The sequence below is a fragment of the Telopea speciosissima genome, chromosome 2, assembly GCF_018873765.1.
Source record: "Telopea speciosissima isolate NSW1024214 ecotype Mountain lineage chromosome 2, Tspe_v1, whole genome shotgun sequence".
Lineage (NCBI taxonomy): Eukaryota > Viridiplantae > Streptophyta > Magnoliopsida > Proteales > Proteaceae > Telopea > Telopea speciosissima.
Window position 1 is genome coordinate 31,209,185 of NC_057917.1, and position 13,497 is coordinate 31,222,681.

At 36.0% G+C, this 13,497-nt stretch overlaps 1 protein-coding gene across 1 annotated transcript in view; it reads left to right on the forward strand.

The window, feature by feature from the left end:
• Positions 1 to 1,627: 1,627 nt before the first annotated feature.
• LOC122652524 (probable proline transporter 2) overlaps positions 1,628 to 13,497 on the forward strand; it is a 57,842-nt gene continuing 45,972 nt past the window's right edge. Inside the window, exon 1 of the mRNA XM_043846288.1 lies at positions 1,628 to 1,643. The gene's annotated coding sequence lies outside the window, so the exon portion shown is untranslated. The remainder of the gene's footprint in view (positions 1,644 to 13,497) is intronic.

The following is a 13,497-nucleotide window of genomic DNA, read 5'->3' on the forward strand; positions in this document are numbered from 1 at the left end:
GTGCCCCTTGATCGGATATGAGGGCATGTGGTACTCTATATCTATATATGATATTCTCCTTGATGATTTTTACCACCTTCACAGCTATCAAGACAGCAGAAGACTATGCTTCTACCCACTTGGTGAAGTAATCTATGGTGACAAGGATGAACTCAAGCCCATTGGATGCCTTCGGGATCACCTTCCCTATTATATCAATGCCCCATGTTGAGAATGGCCAGGGAGCATTTAAAGAGTGGAGTTTTGTTGGAGTTATGTGGATGATGTTAGCAAATATCTGACATTTGTGACATCTTTTGACAAATGCTGCAAAATCTACTTCCATAGTTGCTCAATAGTACCCCATCCACAGGATTTTCTTTGCGAGCATCCTGGCATTCATATATGGTCCACAAATTCCTTGATGGATATTGTCCATAACCACTCAGGCTTGTTCCTCATCTACATATAATAGTTGTATGCTCTTTCGATCAACATGACACCCGACAAAGTCGACGTTAGAAAAGCTAATTAGGTCAAAGTCATTGTACTAAACAAGATCCTATGAAGTGACAAGTTCCACTTGTGCTCTTTCGATCAACATGACACCCGGCAAAGTCGACGTCAGAGAAGCTAATTAGGTCAAAGTCATTGTCCATAGGGTACCAGAGGCCAATGCTTGGAGTTCCTTTTAAGTACTTAAAGATTCTCTTTACAATACTCAAATAGGATTGCATAGGTTGGGCTTAAAACCTAGCACAAGCATAGACACTAAACATTATGTTCGGTCTACTAGCCATTAAGTAAAGCAAACTACCTATCATACCTCTATATTTTATAGGATCAACAGGAGTTCCATCTTCATCTTTGGACAAAGTTGCAGATGTATTCATTGGAGTACTAGAGGATTTTTGTCCATTGATGTCAAACTTCTTCAAGAGTTCCTTAAGATATTTAGTTTGACTAATGAAAATCTCATTAGGAGTTTGTTTAATTTGGAGTCCTAGAAAGAAGTTTAATCCTCCCATTAGACACATTTCAAACTCACTACTCATACATTTACTAAACTCATGACAAAGTAATTCATTAGTTGAACAAAAATAATGTCATCAACATAAATTTGAACAATAATCAAATCATTTTTCTTATGCTTAACAAATAAGGTTGTATCAATCTTACCCATTGAGAAACCATTATCAATAAGAAACTTACTCAACCTGTCATACCAAGCTCTTGGGGCTTGTTTCAAGCCATACAAGGCCTTCTTGAGTTTGTAGACATGGTTTGGGTACTTGAAATCTTCAAATCTAGGGGGTTGGATGACATGTACTTCTTCATTAATGAAACCATTCAAAAATGCACTTTTTACATCCATTTGATGTAACTTTAAATTCTTATGACATGCAAATGCAAGTAACATTCTAATAGATTCAAGTCTAGCTACAGGTGCATATGTTTCATCAAAGCCAATGCCTTCTTGTTGGTTATAACCTTGAGCAACCAATCTAGCCTTGTTTCTAGTTATGTTTCCATCTTCATCAAGTTTGTTTCTAAATACCCATCTAGCTCCAATAATTTTGGTGTTCATGGGTTTTGGCACTAAATCCCAAACTTGATTTCTTTCAAACTGATTAAGCTCTTCTTACATAGCAATTATCCAATTACTGTCCAATAGGGCTTCTTTATATTCTTGGGTTCAATGGTAGAGATAAAGGCTACATTAGAACAAACATTTTGAATTTTACTTCTAGTTTGTATGTCTTTCTCTAAGTTTCCAATAACAAGGTCAAGAGGGTGATCTTTGACAGTCCTTATTTCCTTTGGAAGTTGATGTACATGATCATTAGGTTCTTCTAAAGAGACATTGTCAACCTTTTTCCTAATTTCAAGTACTTCATCTTCATCTTCTTCTTCTAAGTCTTTATATTTATCCTTGGCCATAGATTCATCAAATTTGACACTCACTCTTCCACAACTAGAGTTCTCTTATTGAATACTCTATAAGCTCTACTGTTTGTGGAATAGCCTAGGAATATATTATCATCGGCCTTTTCTTCAAACTTTCCTAAGTTGTCCTTTGTGTTTAAAAAAAAACATGCACAACTAAAAACTTTAGAGTAATCAATTTTAGGACATTTATTATGAAAAAGTTCATAAGGAGTTTTCAAAAGTATAGATCTTATTAAAACTCGGTTCAACACATAACATGCCGTATGAATGGCTTCGGCCCAAAAATACTTTGGCAAAGAATACTCACTGAGCATTGTCCTTGTGATTTCTTGGATTATTCTGCTTTTTCTTTCAACTACACCATTTGATTGTGGTGTTCTAGGAGTCAAAAAGTTATGAGTTATACCTTATTTTCTACAGAAGTCTCCAGACTCATCTATATTGTCAAATTCACCACCATGGTCACTTTTGATAGAAGTGATCAAATAACTCTTCTGATTTTGTATTCTCTTACAAAGAGATGCAAATTCCTCAAATGCATCATTTTTATGCTTGAGAAAGAGGGTCCAAGTGAATCTAGAGTAATCATCTACAATGACAAAAGTATATTTCTTACCTCCTAAACTTATAGTTTGGATAGGTCCAAATAAGTCAAGGTGGAGTAATTTCAAAGGTCTAGATGTAGCAACTAAGTTTATGGTCTTGTGAGAAACCTTTGTTAGTTTACTTCTTTGACATGCTCCACAAGTGTGTTGCTTATTAAAGTTCAACTTTGGTAGATTTCTCACCAAATTCTTTGAGGATAAGGATCTAATTGTTTTAGCATTTATATGTCCCGATTTCTTATGCCATAAGGTAGCATCATCGAATTTTGATATAAGGCATGCATCATGTGAGTTTACAGTAAATATGTAAGTATAAACATTATTTCTTTTACATCCTTCAAGAATCACATTATCATCAATATCTTTAATCACACATTTAGAGGCATTGAAATTCACAAAATACCCATTGTTACATAATTGACTTACACTAAGTAGATTATACTTTAGGTTATCAACTAAGCTAACATTAGAGATTACTGTACCTTCAAATTTAATTGAGCCATTTTCAATGATTCTTCCTTTGTTGTTATCTCCAAAGGATATCCATCCTCCTTTTTGCTTGTTGAGCTTGGAGAATAGCTTTGGATTGGATGTCATGTGCTTTGAGCAGCCACTATCGATGTACCATTCTATGTTGCTCTTGTGCACCTACAAAACAATAACACTTAATAAAATTTTGGTCCCCATTGTGTGTTGGGTCCATCATTATTAGTATCATACATTCCTCTTAGTCTCCAAACCATTTGGTTTTCATTTACCTTTTGGTTATCATACCAATTTTTGTATAATTGGGGGTTCCAAGGTCTTTGGTTTTGGGGTACTCTATATGATCTTTGATTTTTAGATGGTTTTTGCACCTTTGGTGGAGTTCTAGATGGTCTTTGCATCTTTGCAGGACTTCTCTTATTTTGACCATTATAGGACTTCTAGGATAATAAAAATGATTTATATGATAGCATTCCCAAATTGTATATCCCTTTTTGTTGTAGTTATTGTATACAACAATTTGAGGGGTCTTTGGACTTAGAGTCTGTCCTTTGGGATTGGGTTTTTTAGCCTGAAGGCTTTTTTTCTTGGAATAACATTCTTCAAGAGAATGTCCCTTCTTTCTGCAGTAATTATAGTATTTGTTCTTCTTTACTTTCTTTCTTGCTATTTTACTTGAACTTGGCTCTTTGGTTTCATTTGAACTCTTGTTCACATCATAGCCTAGCCCTTCCTTGTTGAAAGGTACTTTGGATAAAGATCCAAGTAAAATGTCAAGATTCTTTTTACTATTAGTAAAGGATTCTAAAGCTTTACACAACTTTTCTTTTTCTTCCTCCAAGTCGTTAACTTGATAAATTAAAGTCGTGTTTTGGTCTTTAAGGAAATTGATCTCTTTTAAGAGATTCGTTTTTATGGTTGCCAATTCCATGCTACTTTGATAAAGATCCTCAAATGCTTCTTCTAATTCTAAGAAATCTTTATCTTTATGAGATGGAGATGTGGTTACCTCATTTTGGTTTTCTTCATCTTCAAGAGCCATGAGTGCAAGGTTGGTTTGCTCTTCTTCTTGAGTTTCTTCGTCTTCCTCTTCTTCATCGCTTGAATCAAATGAATGTTCAGCTTTGTATGCCTTTTTGTATTTCTTCATTTTAAAACAATCTCCCTTATAGTGTCCTAATTTCCTACTCTCAAAGTAAACAATGTCTTTTGAAGAGGAATCAGTATTATCTTTGGAAATACTCTTACCTTTTTTATCCTTAAAGAATCTCCTATTATTGAATGAGGTTTTGCCTTTATTCTTCAGGAACCTTGAAAACTTCTTAGAAAGATATGCAATCTCATCATCAGATAGTTCTTCTTCCTCGTCACTAATTTTGTAGCATGATTTGAAAGCCACGACCTTCTGCTTAGATTCTTTTAGTTCATCTTCCTTGTTATCTTGCTTGAGTTCTATTTCATGAGTTTGGAGTGATCCCAATAGCTCATTTAAGCTCAACTTGTTGATATCTTTTGACTCTTTGATAGCCATTGTTTTGGGTCTCCATTCCTTGGAAAGAGATCTCAAGATTTTTCTCACGTTTTCTCCATTTGTATAGATCTTACCTAAGTCTTTCAACTTGTTCACATTGTTAGTAAAATGAGTAAACATAGCATAGATATCTTCATCATTTTTTATTTTAAATAATTTATATTCAGTTACTAGTATGTCTATCTTGGATTGTTTGACTTCCAAGGTACCTTCATAGGTTATAACAAGTTTGTCAAACATCTCCTTAGCTGAGTCACACATGCAAGTTCTATTATATTCTTTCGATCCTAAAGCACATTGAATATAGCTAATTGCTACATAATTATGTTGGACTTTTGCTTTTTCAGTGATAGTCCATTCTTCTTTGAGTTTGTCTATGGTATTTGGTCCATTTTCAATGACCTCCCAAGCATCTATATTATTAGCACACACAAAATTTTTGAAGCGATTTTTTCAATAGGAAAATCCTTCTCCTTCAAAGAAAGGTGGTCTAGTAATGTTGTATCCTTCAATCTTTCGATTGGCAGAGGATCCCATGGTCTTTTAACTCTTAATAAGATTAAAAATTATCAAAGTCTTGAGCTCCCGCCCTGATACCAAATGTGAATTCACCTAGAGTGGGAGTGAATAGGTGAACGTAGTGAAAAATAAAAATTTTTGCGGAAATAAAAAAGTTATCAATATAAAATAAATAAATTATAAAGATAACACCGAGATTTATAGTGGTTCGGCCAAAACTTGTCGATGTCCACTCTTCTCGCCTTAGAGAGAATTCCACTAAAAATAATCTTGAGAATGAGCAAGAGAACTTGTATAAATCTTGATTGAGAGCAAGAGGACTTGAACTACTCTTGATTTTGAGCAAGAGGACTCAAACTACCATTAAAATAAAAGGGTACTAAAGAAGGAGTTACCTCAACTTTAGTAGTATATGCTACCTTTCAACTTGAAGCTTAATGCTAAGTGAATTGAAGGAGCTTGTGAGAGAATGTGCTTGAATGAATGCTTGATGAAGAATGCACACTTCAATGCTTCGAATGATCAAGTAGCAATGTCTTTTAGTGACTTTGATTAGCTCTGATTAATTGTGTTTAGCTTAATTAAGCTTACCTATTTATAGGCAAAGGTGCTCAAAGCATCCATGAATCATTGCTAAATTCGGATACAAGTCAGTCCTGATCCGGTATGCCGTTTCCCAATTCGGTATACCGGATCACAAAATATATTCGTGGAACAACGGCTAATTTTTAACAGACATAACATGATTCGGTATGCTGGATCATGATTCGACATGCTGGATCATAATTCGGTATGCCAGATCATGATTCGACACATTCCGTTTGCTCTCTGTGAGCAAAACCCTGAGATTGCATTTTGTAGGCCAAATGGGATTTGGCATGCCGGTTCTGGATTCGGTATGCCGGATCAGCTATTTTTGCTGAAAATGGTTAAGTCCTTAGTTGGACAAGTCTGGGTCATTTTCTTTGGTTTAGTCCATGTGAGATATGTCTAATATAACCTCTTAAGGTCATACTACATGTATGTATGCGTGAGTGTGTGCATTATATTTGAATATGGACCTTAACTTAAATACAACTCAATACAATATTAAAACAAGTTCTTTAAGGTCTTGTATCACATGAAGTTGTTTGTAGAAAAGTCTTAAGTTGTATTCTTCACTTCAATTGTCTTGAAAGCTTTGACTTGGTGCACCAATCTTTTGAGTGCTCCCCCTCACTTGATACTCTACTCTTGTGAAGTATTTCTATACAACTTAACACAAGTTAGTACAAACAGTATATTTGTTATCATCAAAACCATAATGGATGATGTGTGAGGACTTTACCTCAACACACAGTCCCCCTCCTCATTGTCTTATTTATATTACTCGAATATTCAGATTACAAGAAGGATTCCTAATCACAATAGGATCCATAAATATAAAACAGAAAATAGAAACAAAACAAAACCTAATAGAACTAGGAGTTTATAATCCTAATTATAAAACACAAAAATTAAAACATTATTCACACCACTATTCACATGAACGGTGTCACGTGAACAGTACTTCAACACTCTCCCTCAAGTTGGAGCATACAAATCACCTAGACCCAGCTTGAAACAACTTCGATGGAAGGCAGGTCCAAACAGCGGCTTAGTAAACATATCACCAAGTTGATTGGTGGTAGAGACAAACGGAGTAGCAATCAACTTCTTCATAACAGTATATCGAACAAAGTGACAATCAACCTCAATGTGCTTAGTCCTCTCATGAAATACGAAATTACTAGCAATATAGATAGCGGCTTGATTATCACAAAACATCTACATAGGCTGAGTGATGGGAAATCCCAATTCCTAGAGTAAGGATTTTACCCACATCAACTCAACTGTAGTATGTGCCATTGCTCAATATTCAGCCTCAGCACTAGATCTAGCAATAGTGGTTTGTTTCTTACTTTTCCAAGTAACTAAGTTACCTCCCATAAAGGTGCAATAACCAGTCGTTGAGCGCCTATCACCATCAGTACCAGCCTAATCAGCATCAAAAAACCCAACCAGATTAATATTGTGATTGGAACGATAAATAAGACCTTTGCCAGGAGCACCTTTTAGGTAGCGTAGAACACGGCAAGCAGCATCCCAATGAATTTTCTTCGAGGCTTGCATAAACTGACTAATAACTCCAACAGCAAAGGAGATATCTGGTCGAGTAACAGTCAAATAGATGAGTTTGCCAACAAGTCTTCTATACTGATGTACACCTGTAAAGTCTTCACTCTCACTAGATCCAAGTTTGTGATGGGGATCCATAGGAGTATCAAATGGTTTAGAAGCCAACATTCCAGTTTCAGATAAAGAACATATTTCCTCTGTGATAAACTAATACCTTTCTTGCTGTGCAAAACTTCAATACTAAGAAAATATTTAAGAATACCCAAGTCTTTCATCTGGAAGTGTTGATGAAGATAGGCTTTAACTTAAGCAATACTAGAAGCATCATTACCAGATATAATAATGTCATCCACATAAACTACCATTATAACCACCATTGAGCCCTATGGCGAACAAAGACAGAATGGTCAGAGTAACACTGTGAGAACTCGAATTGAGTAACAATGGAGCTGAATTTATCAAACCATGCTCTTGGAGATTGTTTCAACCCATAGATTGACTTAAGAAGTCAGAATACTTTGGTAGAATCCTCCCCCTGAGCAACATACCCGGGAGGTTGCTCCATATAAACCTCCTCCTGAAGATCACCATAAAGAAGAGCATTCTTGATATCCATCTGATAAAGTGGCCAATCTAAATTGACGGTCAAAGAGATAAGAACCCGGACTGAATTCAACCGAGCATACCCTTATAGCTAGCAAAGTATTCACTTAAGGTTTTATCCCCTTGTTGAAAAGTAAAAATCTTCTCACAGAGATCATACATACGTGAGATATTCCTTTCTTGACAAAAACTTTCACGTAAATCATTCTAAACATCCTTAGCAAGAGTGTGAAACATCACATTGGAAGCAATAGCAGGCTCAACACTGTTCCATAGCCAGATTTTAATAATAGAGTTCTCACGCATCCACTCATCATGAGCTGAAACTGAAGCAGGATCCTTTGGATTAGCAATAGGAGGATCATCAGTGATATAATTTATTTTTCCTTTGGCATGAATATATGCATGTACGGCTTGGGCCCATAAAAGATAGTTGGAGACTCTGAAGAGCTTGATAGTAGTAATTTGAACTTGGACATTGTCCAATGGTAGTTTAGGATCAGCCATCTTGCAGAAATAGTAGCAGTAGTAATGTAAGTAGAACCAGGTTCTACCATATAAGACCCAAAACAGCAGCAGCAGTATCACACTTGATAGCAGTAGCAGAAGTAATAAATTGACAATCGGCTTCTTAACAAACCCAGATTAGGGCAAGATAAAGCTATCGGCAGAATTAGGGTTTCAAAAAGCCATTATTTCTAGCAGTATTAGTAAATTAGGGTTTGAAAAACCCAAAACAGTAGCAGAAAAACCGATCGATAGTAGTAGGGAGGCAAGGGTATGACTTAAAAACCAATAATAGCAGCAGGACAATCGGCAGAGTTAGGTTTTGAGGAAACCCACACTTCAACCAAGTAATAACAATTGAATGTTGTACCTAAAGAAGGGAACCAGAATTGGATCAATTGAAGACACAATCACCTGAAAATAAACTCTTAACAGAGAACCGCAGGGGATAGAGAAGAGAAATTTTGGCAAATAGAATTGTTGAATCTACAGTCGATCCTTAGTAATATAATTGAGCAGCTCCAACATGAAGTTCTTCAATCGATCAGACTCTTCAGGTAAGCAGTAATAAAAATAAACCCTTAGTTTTCAATTGAAAACTCTATCCAGGGCTTAATCCATATATGCAGCAAAGGGTGCTGCACCCGGAGAAGAAATTAAAACTTTGAGAAGACTCTCAAACTAGAATAACAGGAGATAACAACCTAATGGTTGTGCTCGGATACCATGTAACAAAATATAAAGTTAAAGAACCAAAACTGACAATGAGAAGAGAAGAGAAGAAGAAGAAGAAGAAGTGATGGAGAGAAGGAGAAGGGACTATGGTTATGTGAATAGAGTACATAGTCCCCCTTCTCATTGTCTTATTTATATTCTCAAATATTTAGATTACAAGAAGGATTCCTAATCATAATAGGATCCACAAATATAAAACAGAAAATAGAAATAGAACAAAACCTAATAGAACTAGGAGTTTATAATCCTAATTATAAAACATAAAAATCAAAACACTGTTCACGTGAGCAGTACTTCAACAATCTTAACTAATATTTCTAATTGCAAATACTCTTATTTATGTTCATCTACTATTTGGGACCTCATGGAGGCTGAATATTGGGTTCACTGTGAGTCTTTTCCATTGGCATTGATTGTGCAATTGATTTCTTGTTATTCTGTCTTCTCCACTGACTTTGACATTCTTCTTTTACTGCTTGATTAAAATGAAGGTACTTCATAATTGATAGGAATACAAGTTCAGGGAGGGGTGATAGGTATCCTTGTGGAATGAAATGAGGTTCTTCATAGCATGGAAGGTGAAGTTGAATGATAGGGGCTGGGGTGGTATGGGCCCTACGGAGGCCTCAATGTTTCTGCAGATGGTTGCTGGGTTTGGATTGCAATCGAAATTTGACTAGGATTTCCTTAGGAAATTGGTGTTGGGTTCCCATTGACGGATATGTCGATGCTTGCTGTTCAATTAGGATTTGGAGAGAAAATGAAAGGTATGTTCTATGAGGCTTCTCTCTCTCTCTCTCTCTCTCTCTCTCTCTCTCTCCCACTAATTACCTTAAATATTACTTATATCAAGAATCATTGTTGGACTGACTAATCTAATTGGTCATAGTATATTGATTCGTTGGGAGTCCTTATATTACAACTTGATACTGCTTATTGGCAGCCTCATCCATGAGTTACTTGTAAGTAGCTTTAATTTCTCTTCCAATTGCATCCTATATATATATATATATATATATATATATATATATATATGTAATTTCATTTTTTTTTGCATATCCAGTGTCCTTATTGTTTAGACCTGTAAATGTTTCTTTCGTGTCCACCACTTGCATTTTTTCATTGCTAAAAAGTTGACACAAGCAACCCATATTTAGTGCAACTTAGCTTCACCAATTATAATTTGATCTGTAAGCAAGGATGATTACATTCTTTTTAATGACTGAGGGATTTGTCTATTCTTTTAAACCGAAAAATACTTCCCAACAACTTTTAGTCATAGGACCCTTCCATAGTTGCACATGACAAGGAAGTATATTTTGGCATGGGAGATTAAATATAATCCGTCCATGTGATGGGGATAGTGTCCTCCATGGGTAGGTTATGATTGACCAAGATATAACTTCTTTCTTGTAAAATGACATTCAAAAAGTTTAATTGGAAGTCGTTTTCCAAACTTTTTTATGGAATTTGAGTAATATAATTTCTATACTGGTACTTAAACTCCATTCAGTGTACAGGGCTGTTTTTTATGGAAAGCTACCTGTAAGTACCATGGTCCTCAGGACGAGGGTACCTCAGCCTCTTGGCGACAAGGATCGACTTCGATGAATAACGCCGTATCATTCTGATATATCATCATGGGGATTGAATCATGCTTTATAAAGAAATAGAGTCCCCACCTAGGATTAGGGCCTAGGACCCAATAGGTGTAGCCTCATCCGAGGTTAGTGGAAAGGGTTATGTGATTCCATATGGTCTGATCAGAGATTCAGGGTAAATAGTCAGGTTACGAGGGTGAGAAGGTGTTAGGCACCCACCTCGCCCGGATAAACCGGTCTTTCTACTAGATGCTGGTTTTTAAATATTCTCCCTTGATAATATATCCTATACTAACATGCAAGGCTAAGTTATGATGCACTAATCTTGACAAAGAAAGAAAACATTATTTATTATGTACACTAAACGAGTTGCTTTAATTGTCTACATTATGCCAAAAATAATGAGTGGGAAAGAGACAGATACCTATCTAGAAATGCAAGAAATAAACGAAAGCGCACCGAGGGCAAAATATGTGATGTCCCATGGCTTAGGTGGAGACGGACGATCGGCTTGTCTCTCTCTTGTCAGATAGAATGAGGCTATACGAGATGAGTTTTGTCACTCAGACTTCGGGCAGAGTAACGGCTATATAAGAGATTCTCGTTATCTGTATATAGAGAGAATAATGACTGTGAAGGGGATTTTTCGTTATCCATACACTGATGGGATAACAATACCTAAGAGCAGAATCACTCTATGTTTAGGTGGATAACCGAAGGATCTACCCAGGTCGAAGAACTCCACTCACTCACATACTCATGAGGAAAAGACGGGGGAAAAGAGAGAGAAAAGGGAGAAAAATAAGCCCTGGAGGGTCTCCTTACCAGAGAAAAGCTTGTCCTTTGGAGGGAGGGGGACCGTCCTATTTATAGGGGAGGGTCTATCCTCCACGGCGCCGTGTAGATGTCCACGGCGCCGTGGTGGGTGTGGGTGAGCAGTACCTCCTTCAGCGTTTAGTAAAAGGGTCTAATAAGTCATTTTAGGGATATTAGGGTGATTTGGTTCAGATGTAGGGACAAAAGTCTTTCTTGAGAGAGATACCGATGTCTATCCGTGTCCTGTTGTCATCATCACCGGGGGGTGACAAAATTCAACGTCTACACTACCCTATAAATAAGAATAAGAAAACTATTATAATACTTGTGGCAACAACTATTATACTTGTGTTTTCAGGGCTAGCCTATCAGAATTTTTCATACCTCTGGCAAGGTACATTAAAGCAGTCTATCATACTTGTGTTTCTGTTTGTTTGAGAATAGAGACTGATAAGACAAGTGTAATGATTAAGATCTGATTTGTATCCTATTGAGATATTAATGTATATTTGCGTAATAGGCAGCAGTAGCTTAGGTCTCTCTCTCACTTATGTTTCAGTTTTGATTCAGATGGGTATTAATAAATTTTGATTGAAGATGATTGTGGTTTGGCAGGTTATGTTCTTTAAATTATTTGTTAATTTGTTATTGTTACATTCCTGAAGGCATTGGTAAATTTTCCTTCTCTTATTGTTGTTTTATTTGATTTTTGAATTTTAATGGTTGTGTCTTTTGAATTTGGTCAAACCCATGATGGCTATTCATTAGAATCCATTTCCGTTTGTCTTTCATCGGCATTGTAGAACTTTTCTTACAAGGTTGTTACAAGTTGTTGAATAGGGCACTAACCCATAACTCTTCATCTCATTCCAGAGTTGGAGAGCACTCTTTAAGTTGTCTCTCATTTTCTATTTATCTTCTTCTGAATTTGTTGAAATGTTTATATTAGATTTCAATATAGAGTTTTAAGTCATTGACCGAATTTGATTTGCAACGTGCTTCGAATTGTCCCGTTAAAGGAATACCACGATTGAGATTTGAGATTTTTGTCTAATCCAAAAAGGAGAGCTTTGTATGACAGGGATTTGTCAAGGGGTTTGCATCCAATTTTCTTGGCGAGCAAAGTCTATCAATATGGTGACGTATTGTATATCTTTTTGAGGGTTCTATTGTTTGGATTTCTGTTCTTATGAGTTCCTCTTTTGATTTCATCCAATTTGTTTTTCTAGATTTGAGTTTGAAGGTTTTTTGAATTTGATTGTACATTTTGTGTCATGAAATGCCAATTGATTTTGGGTTAATGAGGAGTTTAATTTATAATGCCATGGATTTTGCTGAAATTTTGATAGTTGCCTCTCATTGAATGAACACAAAAGACCTTTTGTATATATTTTTTGAAAGAGAAAAGGAATAAAAAATTGGTTTTGATAAATCACTTTTTGGATATTAATTAGTGGGTGTAATTAATTTACATTTGAATGTTCTCGATGTTATAGCTGTTGGGAAGGTTTTGCCATCATTGAAAGGGGAAATTGATTGGAATGGCCTTCCATGTTCCCACCTTTGATGTCTTAGCATTGATTTCTCTCAGTTAACACTTGCTCACTAAGATTTCATCTTGAGATGATAAGACTGGGAGGCCAAAATGATAGTTGGTTTCCGTATATAGCTTTACCTTGGAAGTTACAACACTTGATGGTAGCTTTATTTCTTGAAAATTCAAATAGGGACTGTTTAAAGGTCTAAAAGTCTACTGGAAAGAAGATGGTTGTTTGCTTCTCATACGCGTGGAACAGAACATTTTCCATCGCATAGTGTTATCCTAATGTCTATATTGTGTGTTTGTCAATAGTACGTAGTGGAGGTTAGAAGTTGGCAAAAGATAGTGATGTCTCAAGCTCAACACTAGAAGTAGTCGACATTTCGATTCAATCTCAACGGGTTGAGTGGTTGTACCCTTCTATCTCCTTGAATGAGTTGGTCTAATAAGATCAACATAATATGTAGA